Source organism: Danio aesculapii, chromosome 20, assembly GCF_903798145.1.
Source record: "Danio aesculapii chromosome 20, fDanAes4.1, whole genome shotgun sequence".
In the NCBI taxonomy this organism is placed as follows: domain Eukaryota; kingdom Metazoa; phylum Chordata; class Actinopteri; order Cypriniformes; family Danionidae; genus Danio; species Danio aesculapii.
In genome coordinates, this window is record NC_079454.1 from 11,666,541 (window position 1) to 11,679,744 (window position 13,204).

Here is a 13,204-nt window from a genome sequence, read left to right on the forward strand (position 1 = left end):
TGTTTGAAGGCGTACTGAGATTATGTCCTCAAACAGGTACCTGTACCATGAAGCTGGATTAGCTGGCTAGCCAGTTTGTACCATTCTTGGGTTTTAGGTAACATGAAAGCAGCAAAATCATTATTTGTTGCCAATGGTATTATGGAGCATCTGATCTGAGCTGAGCTACCTTCATGGTACCTAAAAACCCAGAACTACAATTAAACTAAACAGGCTAGCAAATTAATCTGGCTCCACGGTACAGGCCTCCGGTCTTGAAATGCTTGTTTAGTCTGCTTTTGGTGAGCACTCCAGTATTCAAGCCTAATAAATTCAGATTACTGATTCTTTTTTTTTTTAAGCAGCTCAATTTAATTGCAATACTCACATCAATTTTGCATAAGGAAACAACTTCTTCAGTGTGCAGTATTTCCTCAATGTTTCCTCAGATGTCATAACTCATTTTTGACTGAAGGGCATATTTTCTAATGTTAAAAGTACCTGCATGTGTGTTCAAAGCTTTAGCAAGACAGTATTCATAAAAGTTAAAGCAGCAGATTATTATGCGTGTGTTGTGTCAGTTGTTTTTTTGTAAATGGTTTTATATCTAATGGGTCAAATTTGACCTAAAGGACAACCATTGTACCATATATATGTATAGTAGGGGTGTGACAAAATATCGTGTGATGAGATCTTGCGAGATTAAGTGATGTTTGTAAAGGAGCGTGAGTGTGAAATTAGCACTGAAGATTGGAGGCAGGATTGTATTTGAACAGCACATCAACTTTTTTTTTGAAAAAGTCACTAAACTTCAAGAAAAAAAAGATTTAGAATTGTTTGTTTGTTGTTTGTTTATTGCTGTTAAAATGCTGCCTGGGTAAATTTTGACCCATAAATCAACAGGATGATTTAGCTTCTATAATAATCTGCATTCAATATCATTCATTCACATAAAATTACAAATATCTTGCCATAGCAGTGATTTCTCTGTGTGGAGGACAGCAGCAGGGAGCTGAGTGAGAGCACTGCAGGTCAATGGTGCTGTCTTTTGTGTCTCTGGTCACACACACATCTGCTGTCCTCTGAGGCTCGCATGAAGGGACTTCTCCGCACAGCCCGATTCAAACTGACGGGAATTGATTTTTGCTCTGATTGAAATGCCATCTTCATGATGTGCTTGACTCAGCTTATTACTCAAAGCAGACAGCGGCTATAGATCCACACAACACACTTTTCCTCTTGGCCTTATACGCATTTAAAGTCTTCCCCTTAGCAGGCCTCGTAGCGCGATGAAAAATAAAGCAGCCATTTTTTCATTATATTAAAGCTCTCATATTACGCTCAATCATTTTTGGGGTCTGCTGGAATACATTTGCATGATTTAAAGTTCTCATGCTGCATACTGCTGCTGGATTTAAGTTTATCACACCATCTCAATCAGAAATGACAGACATAGGAAATTAATGGAACACATACAAATAAATACAAAATCTCAGAGCAAGTTTAGTTGGCAGAACATAAGCCAATAATTTCAAACATTATTTTATTTTTAATTAAATGTTTGTTTGATTGATTGATTGATTGATATTTATAATATTTCTATCAAGATAGTTTGGACACTGACACAGAGACACACTGGAAATTATATGAATAAAAATGTAAAATCAAACATGGAACACAAATAAATACAAAAGCTCAGTGCAAGTTAAGTTGGTAGAACCATAGACTGTAAAAGATATGGACGTAGTATGTGTGACTTCACCCATAGGTTTCTGAAGGAACCCAAAAGAAGCTATCAGTAGGCGTGGCCAATTGTCGCCATTTTGTTCACACGTCATCGCACTGGCCGGGGGATTCCAAACAAGGACAAAGAGGCGGAGTGTGAGCGGAGCTTCAGACACATGCTATCATTCTGCTTAGACTGGCTTTTCTATGGGAGAAATGCTTAATACTTTTTTAGCTGTGACTCGTTTGTGTTCTGACCACATGTGCTTGGTGGTACACTATATCAATAAAGTGTTTAGTCTTTTAAAAACACTGTTGTAATACATTGAGCCACTAAACATTGTTCTTATTGCATTTTTCTACAGGAGGAAAATGCGAATTACATCCAAATATTTCTGTGATAGTAAATGCAAGGCTATTTATGAAATCCAGGCATAACACTGTATGACAATGCTTCAGATGACTGTTCTATAGGCTACAGCTAATCAATCTGTCAGATTCCCCTACTGAATAAAACAGCTTAAACCAACCTAGGCTGGTTGGCTGGTTTTAGCTGGTTGACCAGCCTGGTTTTAGAGGGGTTTTGGCCACTTCCAGGCTGGTTTTCAGCCATTTCCAGCCTGGTCTTAACTGGTCAGGCTGGAAAATGACCAGCTAAAACCAGCTTGACCAGCATGGATTAAGCTGGACATAGCTGGTTTTGGCTGGGCTCCCAGCCTGGCTAGGCTGGTCAAGCTGGTTTTAGCTGGTCATCTCCCAGCCTGACCAGTTAAGACCAGGCTGGAAATGTCTGGAAACCATCCTGAAAGTGGCCAAAACCCCTCTAAAACCAGCCTGGTTGACCAGCTAAAACCAGTCAACTAGCTTAGGCTGGTTTAAGATGTTTTTTTCAGTAGGGTCTGGAGTGCATTACAAGTCTAAAGAAAAATATAAATGATAAATGATCTTAAATAAAACAAATACATTAATAGATATGATATAAAAGAATATAATTTCACTCACCAGGGAAATGGAGGCCATGTAAATGGTTTGTGAGCACAATTAAGTGTACAGAGCAGGCCATATCATCTGATAATTACAAGAAATAATTCCAAAAAGCAACTGACTGTGTAAAGCCACATAAAACAAAACAAAAATACAATGTATATGCCGAGTTCAGCAACTAATCAGCCGGAATCAGCGGAGGTGAAATGACGGCGACCAGCGAGACCTAGCTGTCACTCAAGTGGCCACGCCCTTATTATGCAGACTTAATATAACTTAATATAAATGAAACAGATGAGTTATAAAAAAATAATTCACCCCCTCACAGTTGTCATGAAGGATAATATTAGCTATATGAACCAAAGTCGTTCTTTCTACCGGGCTGGAAACACCTTTTTTTTCTGCTGTAAAGTTGGCCATTTTAAAAGTAGGGTCAATAGAAATCTGTACTACTATGGAGCCAGGACTAGCAGAATTTAGATGAATTGCAGTTTCAGTTACTTCCGTATTTGCTTCATGATGGAGAGTGGAATGTTGCCGCTTGAGTAGAACACATTATTGTCCTTTTAATTAATTAAGATTTTTTTTTTTTGGTTGGTTGGTTGATTGATTGATTGATTGATTGATTGATTAAGTATATAATCTTGTTTATATTTATAACATTTATATAACGTTTACATCATTTGTACTTTTATAAATGAAATAATATTTAAAATAAATAACAGATTCTAGATATTACTGCCTTATTATTATTATTATTTTTGTTTTTAAATTGTATATTAAACAGCCTGCCAAAACTTTAAAAAACTATGTCTGTGTGATTGTGACATTACAGTGATTGTTTCTCAAATAGAAAACCAGACAATAATGAGTTCATGTCAAATGTTACTGTTTGAAGAACCCTCTTTAAAGTTGTATATGCTGCCTATGGTATGCAGCATGCAAAATTTAAATGAACAACTATTAATAACTTATTGTAGGTTGCAGGAAGTCCAGAGCATCTTCACATTTCCATTTTGAAATGTACTATTTCTTTGTTACACTAATTTAAAAGTGTGAATAAGCTGTCAACCAGTTTATGAAGACTTTTATGAAGCAACATAAAATAATGATAAAAACTGCCTATTCATTCCTGAATGGGTGCCTGGTCTGTCCTATGCACCGGGTGACAGCCGCTGCCATCGGAATAGTCGGTGATACAGGGGGTGTTAAAGATTGTACCAAATAGCTGAGGACTGGGGGAAGGGGGTGAAATTCAGGGAGTCTTCCAGGAGAAATGATAAAACGGGAGATGGCCTCACAGCAAGAAGGTCACTGGTTCGAGCCCTGGCTGGGTCAGTTGGTATTTCTGTGTGGAGTTCTCCCCGTGTTTGCGTGGGTTTCCTCCGGGTGCTGTGGTTTCCCCCACAAGTCCAAAAACATGTGGTATAGGTGAATTGGGTAAGCTAAATTGTCTGTTGTATATGTGTGTATATGTATGTGAATGAGAGTGTATGGATGTTTCCCAGTGATGGATTGCAGCCGGAAGGGTATACGCTGTGTAAAACTTATGCTGGATCAGTTGGCGGTTCATTACGCTGTGACGACTCCAGATTAATAAAGGCACTAAGCTAAAAAAAAATGAATAAATAAATGAATGAGAAATGTTAAAAAATGTATGCAGATTCGGTCTAGCCCTTAAAAAAAGATGAAATTTTCTATAGTTTTTTTTATTTTTATTCTATAATATTGTACAATCTCCATGGCTTACGCAATTTTTTTTTTCAGTTTTTATATTGTAGTTCTTTTTAATATTTCCCTTTTCATCTCAGCTTCTGTTTGTGAATGCCTGAATACAGCCTTGGACAGCTTTCATTATCATCTTACTAGCATTGGACCATTGCTTGTTTCTGATTTGTGAACTGGATTATAGAATAAACTGGCACATTTGGATCCTACCCACTGTTTGCTTGTGACATGAGCGCTATAATCTTCAGCAGACAAGCTGGGCTGTGTTTTATATCCAGGGCTCATCACCACATGATGCCATGAGACTGTGGGACGTGTCCTGCTGACCTCAGCCTTGCAGAGATGATTGAGATTGCAATCCTGTTATCAGAGTTTCAGTTCCAGCGTGGTCATGTAGACATCCATCAGAGACATAGTCACAGCAATCAGAGGATCTCATCTGACCTAATCTGTGGTAGTTACTAAATCTGACCAGAACGTCTAAAATAGCCTTTTCTCCCATCCATCCAATTCATACTACTGCAAAAGTGAGTTTTTGTATTATTTCTCAAGGTTATAGGCTCATATTGATTGTAACTGGGGGCAGCAAGAAAGGGCAGCAATCATCAGACTCAATAGGCCCATTAGCAAGTGGACATTAGCATCTTGTTACTTGTAGGATTCCAGCTACCCATACAAGTTAGCACTTATTTGCAAACATAATTAAAGCAGAACAAGTAGAACCGATAGCATTGGTACAGTAACCCAGATAGGAGTAATAATGCAAGGGTGAATATAACAGGAGTCGGGATTGTAGGATTTGTGCAGGTGAACCTCCATGTTCTCAACCTGTCCATTACATACATCATTTTAAAACCTGCAAAGCTGATACTTGTTACACTCAACTTATAAACACCTCTCCCATCAGGGTCATGGCACCAATGTGACAGTTTCTACTTGTTCTGCTTTGATCATAATGCAAATAAGTGCCAACTGGTACGGGGGCTGCTGGTATAATACACATAACAAGAAGCAAAATACTCTTGCCAATGTACCTTGAGGCTTAGGATTGATGTTGACCTGTATAACATTTTCTAGCTGTCTCCCGGTCATTAGGAGAGCAATATTAGTCAGGACAATAGTCAAGACTGAAAGACTGTCAAGACTGAAATGGTTAGGTGAAACAAAAGAGTTGTAAAATGTGCAGTGGCAAGGCTGTTCCAGTGAATGTGATTGAGAACCACTGGATTAAATCATTCGTGTTAGCACCCCACTTGTCCATAACAACTGACTCTGCTTTGATGAAAAAGAATGAATGCCAGAGTAGTTGAATTGGTGCCATGGCATGGATGTAATCAATAGTTCTAGAGTAGATGTAATGTAAATCAGCTATGAGGAGTGAACCCCAATCTTCCACACTACATTACCTTAGCATCCTTGTTAGCACCAGTACCAGGTCACTCTGCTTTGCCAGTTACTCTAGTGACATAACATAGATAGGATTGATAATTGTAAGATAAATTGAGGTCAGCTAGGATAAGTTAAGTGCAGGTAAACCCTTACTCAGAGATGCACTGTAGACTAGACTAGATCTACGCCAGCTGACCCTTTTTTTTAATCTTCCTCAAAGCAGTGTCAGAAGGATTCAAACAGACTGTGGTGCTGTGACCTGGATGGGAATGATGTTTAGAGGGTGAGAACATCAAGGGTCAGCAAGGAAACGGGGTGAGGTAAATGTCAAAAAGCTAATTACTGACTGGACTGTTTGAGTCTAATTAGCATCCCAGCCTCCCATGCAAGTTTGTCCTACTTGGAGCAGTGCAAGTAAGACCACATACATTGATGCAATGACCCAGAAGGGAGTCAGGTTTAAAGGGTACATGTAATGCGTCCCAGCTCATGCAGGTAATAGATAGTGATAGATGCCATGATCTGCAGTCTAGAGAAATCTAGAGCATACTTGAATAGAGCCCAACTTACCCTTACCCAACTTACCTACTACTTCTTCCTATCCAATACTGGTTTGGCTCCCTATTTTTGCAGTAGGTCCAGTTACTTCTGGAGGCAAAACAAAGATTACAGCAATTGCTAAACTTTCATAAATGTGAGCCTGGCCACAAAAGTAATATTTCAGGAGTATTTTTCTGGGATTAACCAAAAATAGATTGATTAGAGTCGAAATCATCAATGTTCCTTTTATGCCAAAAAATCCTTATTTATCTTTATCATTATTTTTTTCTATAGCACTTTTACAATGTATACTCTGTCAAGAAATTGTTAGAATATTAAGGTTCTGTCCACATGAACATGGGTTATTTCAAAAACGCACTTTTTTCAAAGTGGTTTCGCTGGTTGTCCACACAAAAATGCGGTGTCAGGTGACTGAAACTGCAACTTTCTGATAACTCCGGCCAGGGTGAAGATTTACCAAAATTCCAGGTATAGTGTGGTCGTGTAAACACTACAATCAGAGTTTTAGCATCCTGATGTCAGTGTGCATGCTGTATTCTCCTTTCTGATTGGCCAACATAGCTGGGTTCACTCCTAACATGGAAAACGTGAATGAGGCAAATTCCGCACATTCGTGGAAAATGAATCGTATATTCTGCATCGTTCAACTGCAGGAACGAATGGTAATTCGCCTCTGTTCTCACTTTTGCATTGATTTTAATGCAATTTACTCTCGAAAATACCGAATTCCCTGTTTGGTAAAAGTGTCATTATCATCGCCTGTTGGTTTGGTGTGCCCTTAACATGCATCACATTGCGCTTTCATGTGGGAAATCTCAGTTTATAAAAATACCCATGTATGTGTGGACATGGCCTAAGTCATGGATGTCAAACTCAATTCCTGGAGGGCCGCAGCCCTGCACAGTTTAGTTCCAACCCTAATTAAACACACCTGATCAAACTAATTGAGTCCTTCAGGCTTGTTTGAAACCTACAGGTAAAGCTGCGGTCACACTGGGCTTTTCCTCCCATAGACTTCTATTTATACGCATGCGAATGCGTCAGACTGGAAACGCAGGGTCATGCGTTAAGATTCGCAGTTCGCTGCAGTGCAAAGTTCAAGCTTGGTGAACTGTGACCTGCGAAATCGCATCACTTGACTGCGTGAGACCAATCGAGGATCAAAACAGGACCTCTGGACAGAAATGTAAAACATGGAGCAATCGCTCGCTTTTTTAAATATCTAATCATCTTGTTTAATCCCGCCCCTTTTCGCAGCGCCGCATGACAGAATTTCACACACACAAACTCTGGTGTGACCGCAGCTTTAGTGTGTTGGAGCAGGGTTGGAACTAAACTGTGCAGGGCTGCGGCCCTCCAGGAATTGAGTTTGACATCCCTGGCCTAAGTAAAGATCATGTTACATGAAGGTGGTGTGAGTGTTAACGACCATCTGCCTCGAGTCTCATGGAAGAGCTCTGGATCTTAAAAGGAGGAAAGACAGCAGTGGAAGATGAGGGAGGACCAGGCCTTGTACACTTTTGGTTTGGTTTGCTTTTAGTTTAGGCGGTAGTCACAGTAAGGAGCTGCTACCTGTTTGTTTGGTTTATTTTCATTATTAAATTATTATTATTATTATTATTATTATTATTATTATTAGTTATGTTTTAAGTCAGTTTTCCACCTTCTCCTTCCTGACTTTATTACAGCAACTTTATGATTGGTTTTGTGGTCCTGGGTCAGGAAAAGATACTGTGAAGTCTATCTTCAAAGATAATACGTGAGGAATGTATAGTCCTGAAATGTTACAAATAAAAGGCAACATCAAAAACATTCAGAATATTTTGGTTGTGGCTCTTAGAAGGATAGAGCACCATGGTTTCAAAGTCATCATCAGTCACTCCAAAGACAGCTGGCACTCTTTCTTCAGTCATAGTAGCTGTGTATTCCAACATTCTCCAAAACCTGCTATAAACTTCTTTATATATAGGCCATGGCATCAATTTCATTTTTGGATTCAAGTTATACCCTCCAGGGCATCATCCACATGTCACTCTTACTCAGATTTCTCTGGACCAATTTCATACACATGTATGGAAAAGCACAATATGCAGCTTTCTGCTTTTTTTCAAAAGAACAGGGTGACGGAAATATTGATCCTTACAGCTTAAGTCTTCTGTAGCATAGCTTTATCTCATTTAATAATAAATTAAGTGATTTAATTGCTTGCCTTTTCCGTATCCCATATTTAATTGCTGCTAGGCAAGATTTAAGTGTTTCAAATTATGTTTAAAAAGGATCCTAGAAAAGTTAGCTGGTCACTAATATGTTGGCAGTGGTTTTACCACTGGCATAGAAGTTTTATTTATTTATTTTGATTTTATTTATTTTCTTTAATCTTCACCTAAGGTCCACCTCTGATGCACTATCATGATGACCATCCATAAAATGTTGTGCAGGAAAACCATACTTCCCATTCCTCTAGACCAGTGGTGCCCAATGTAGAGCCCGCAGGCCAAAGTTGGCCCATGTTAACTTTTGGTTTGGCCCACCATCCCATTTGAATACAAAGGGAGAATGATGGACAGTTGGTTGGGGTGAATGTCTTTGACAGAAATCGTCATTTCCAATTTAATGTAACCTTTTGTTTCTTCGTTTAATTGAGAAGCTACAAAAAAAAAGCCAACTAAAATGAAATGTCCGATCTGACCGATTTACAACTTAAAACACTTACAAATATTGTGTTTTACATCCGTCTCTTTCTTTATCTATCCATCTTTTCTTCTTTGTCTTTCTTTCTTTCTTTCTTTTGTTTTTTTTTTCTTTCTTTCTCTTTTTTCTTCCTTTCATTTTTTTTCTTTCTTTCTTTTTTTTTTCTTTCAGTCTCTTTCTTTCTTTCTTTTTTCTTTAGTTTTTTTTCTTTCTTTCTTTCTTTCTTTCTTTCTTTCTTTCTTTCTTTCTTTCTTTATCTATCCATCTTTTCTTCTTGCTTTCTTTCTTTTGTTTTTTTCTTTCTTTCTCTTTTTTCTTCCTTTCATTTTCTTTCTTTCTTTCTTTCTTTCTTTCTTTCTTTTTTCTTTCAGTGTCTTTCTTTCTTTCTTTCTCTTTCTTTTTTCTTCCTTTCATTTTTTATCTTTCTTTCTTTCTTTCTTTCTTTCTTTCTTTCTTTCTTTCTTTGTCTCTTTCTTTATCTATCCATCTTTTCTTCTTTCTTTCTTTCTTTCTTTCTTTCTTTCTTTCTTTCTTTCTTTCTTTTTATGGGTCTTTCAGCCAATCTCTGGGTCTAGCAGGAGCACTTTTAGCTTAGCATCAATTATTTTATTGGATAAAATAATTGATGAAAAAAAATGACCAAAATACAACTAGTGCTAGTTCTGTGTCCATACTCACCATCCATACCCTTAGTCACTATTCCCTACGTTTGTACACTAATAAAGTCCAGTTGAAGGACTGAATGAAAATTTGAGCACTCAGTACACAGGAAAGAGCACAGTTTTGTTTGTGCTTTGCTGATTGATAAATGAATCAGATGGATTAAAAGTTCAATTTCTTTGGTCAGCTCCTGAGATCCTTATTTTAGCACGCTGTCTATTGGTATTGAAACAAAGTATTTTGATTTCAGTCATCTATTGTTCATTTTGTAAACATTTTCAGTGCCTATTTGTATTTTCACAGCAGTTATTTTATGTCTAATTCTATTAATTCTATTCTATTGTCAAATCCATGTTAAACATTACTTTGAGACATCACAGCTAAAGAAATTTGGTGGTGAAAATTTTTATTTATTTATTTTGCTAATTTAAGAGCAGTTACAATTTAAGAGCAGTTACAGCAGTTACATCCAATTTTGACCAGGAACATTAAAGTAAGCGGCGGGATGTGAACATGACATGAGGGTTAAATGTTGTAAATGGTTCAGACTTTTAAACTGTAAATACTGTAACTTAACAGATAAGCTACAATGCTCAAAGCATCCGTGAGCAAATCAAAGCAAAGGTAGGAGCAGCTCGACTAGTGTATTTGTATTAAGCATTGAACTCCATTGTGTTATAAATATGCAATTTTATTTAAATGTAAAAAAAAAAATACTGCATCATCATTTAATGTTTAAACGATTTTTAGTTATTTGATAAATAATACACCAATAAATTTGCAAATTTAATGTAATACAGGTTGGTATATTTAACTTTGGCCCCCAGCCTTTAATCAAGTTTGGTTTTTGGCCCTTTATAAGAAAAAGTTTGGGCACCCCTGCTCTAGACATAGCCATTGGCAGTAGAAGCTTCTGTGTCCTTATAGCGTGCCATAGAATTATTAATGACCACAGTGAGTCAAGACCTCAAATTAACATCTCATCAGGAAGATGAGCTTTTAACAGTCATCCAACACACAGGATAAACACCTGCTGGCTACACTAACCTCCTCCAGGAACAAAATAGATTTCCTTGGAAGTCTCCCATCTAGATACTGACCAGGCCCAACACTGCTTAGCTTCTATGGGCAGCAGGGTGACATGGTTATGGCTTCATCGGGTAACACTGCACATCTATTTTAAAATGAATTTTAAATACAGTGATCAGCAGAATTGAACCCCATTTTGAAAATGAATATTTGAATTCATTTCTCAGTGAATATAGGCAATGTATTTTGGTGCATTTAAACAAAACAGATTCATTTAACAGATATATTTATTAAATAAACTTTTTGTCACCAAACATATTTAGAAATTGAAAGATAATACAATTAAATTAAAGCAAAATATTGAAAAAAACAAATTACAACCTACAAAAAATCAACAAAATTTTTCCATTTTTTTGCTTCTTTTGATTTTTCCTCTTTTTTAAATTAGTATTTAATATTTTTCTCTAACATATAAATTTGGGTGTGCTAGTTTTTAGACTGTTATCGTAAGTTATTTTATTAGATAAGCTCCAGATTTGGCTTCATTACTGACTAATCTAATGTATATGTACAAATATAATATTGTTTAGCTTCTTATTAAACATAAATTTAAAAGACAGATTTGTGAGGGGTGTACTTATATATACTGCACTGTATGTCGTGACTTAAAAATGACGTACACAGAAAAATAGCAACCTTCTCTACTTCTCTACAATGTTTTTTATCAAGCAAAATAAATTCAAGCAATGACAATAACGCTTTTAAGATGGGACAACTAATTTAGTATCTGTCATTTTTTTCTCTCTCAATGTTATTTCTTAAACTATTAGGTAGACATTAGCAAAATTGAGCCGGCAGCAACTCTCACATGGTTGCCCACTGAAGATAAGCAGGGCTGTGCCCGGTCAGTACCTGGATGGGTGACCACATGGGAAAGCTAGGTTGCTGCCGGACGTGGTGTTAGTGAGGCCAGCAGGGGGTGCCCAACCTGCAGTCTGTGTGGGTCCTAATGCCCCAGTATAGTGACAGGGACTCTATACTACTCAGTGAGCGCTTTCTTTCGGATAAGACGTTAAACCGAGGTTCCAACTCTCTGTGGTCATTAAAAATCCCAGGATGTTCTTCAAATAAGAGTAGGGGTTTAACCCCGGCATCCTGGCCAAGTTTGCCCACTGGCCTCCTAACCATCCCCATATCATCATTGGCTTCATCACTCTGTCTCCTCTCCACCAATCAGTGTGTGGTCTGGCGCAAAATGGCTGCTGCCGTGTCAGCCATGTGGATGCTGCATACTGGTGATAAATGAGGAGATTCCCCCCAATGTGTAGAGTACTTTGAGTGCCCAGAAAAGAGCTATGTAAATGTACAGATTTATTATTATTATTATTAAAAAGTTTGTCACGTTCATAATCATGAATTTTTCGATGTCATTCTAAATGAAAGCCACAGACAAGAACAACAATTTTGCAATTGTCAAAGAGTAATGATTGCGTATGTTTACAAAACTGATAGGATAAGCTTGTGTCTAAAATCCCTTCGAATTGCAAAACAAGGGCTTCCTTTGTAATCTGAAACAAACTGCTAATGTGAACGACAAGATTAGCATTCATTTTAAAGGCACAGTCCAGTGATTGTTCTGCAGATTGCGCAAAGACTGGGGAGATATGAATATGTATGGCTCTGCCTCTCTGGCTTTGATTGCTTTGATGATCGGATGTCTAAGAAATATGAATTATGAATCTCTTCCCAAAATGTAATTTTCGAACAAAACGACTGAACTGCTGCCCTCCCTTAACACCCCAACTCTCACCCGGCTAATAACATCTGATTTCGCTTTGAAGTGGAAGAGCATCATTTCCATAGACCATCTTCTCATCTCCGATCCAGGAAGACCTTTGTGCTTTGTTATGTTTATTCTTGATGTATGAATGTAAATTTATGGCCCATTTCCAGGAGCACATAATGGCGGGATGGGATTTGCCTTTCTTTTGTTTATTTTGTTTGTTTCTTTTTTATGGTTTATTGATGATGCCTAGAGGTAAACCGAGCAGCTTATATGAAGGGAAGGGAAAAACAGAACAAGTTCATAAAGACCTAAGGTGATAGTGTGTATGCAATCAGAAAGTTGAAAGAGAAACAGTGATGTCTGGAATAAAACCCAATGACACAAACTCCTGAGAAAATTATTATCCGCCTCAGCAAACTACACACTTTTCTCCTACATGGTTACAGCTGTAAAACTGCTTCTTTACCACACTTTTAGTCATAATCATTTAAGAAAGATTTGTTCTTTATTAAATAAAGGTGATGAAGAGGTAAAATTCAAAGTAAATAACTTTTATTTTTGTTTTTAACTTTTTAAGTAAAAAAAACTTTTTAATTAAAAAATTTTACTTTTATTTTTCAAAATTAAATTGTAGATTTGTATTATTACACCAATAATCAGATGAAAATTTGC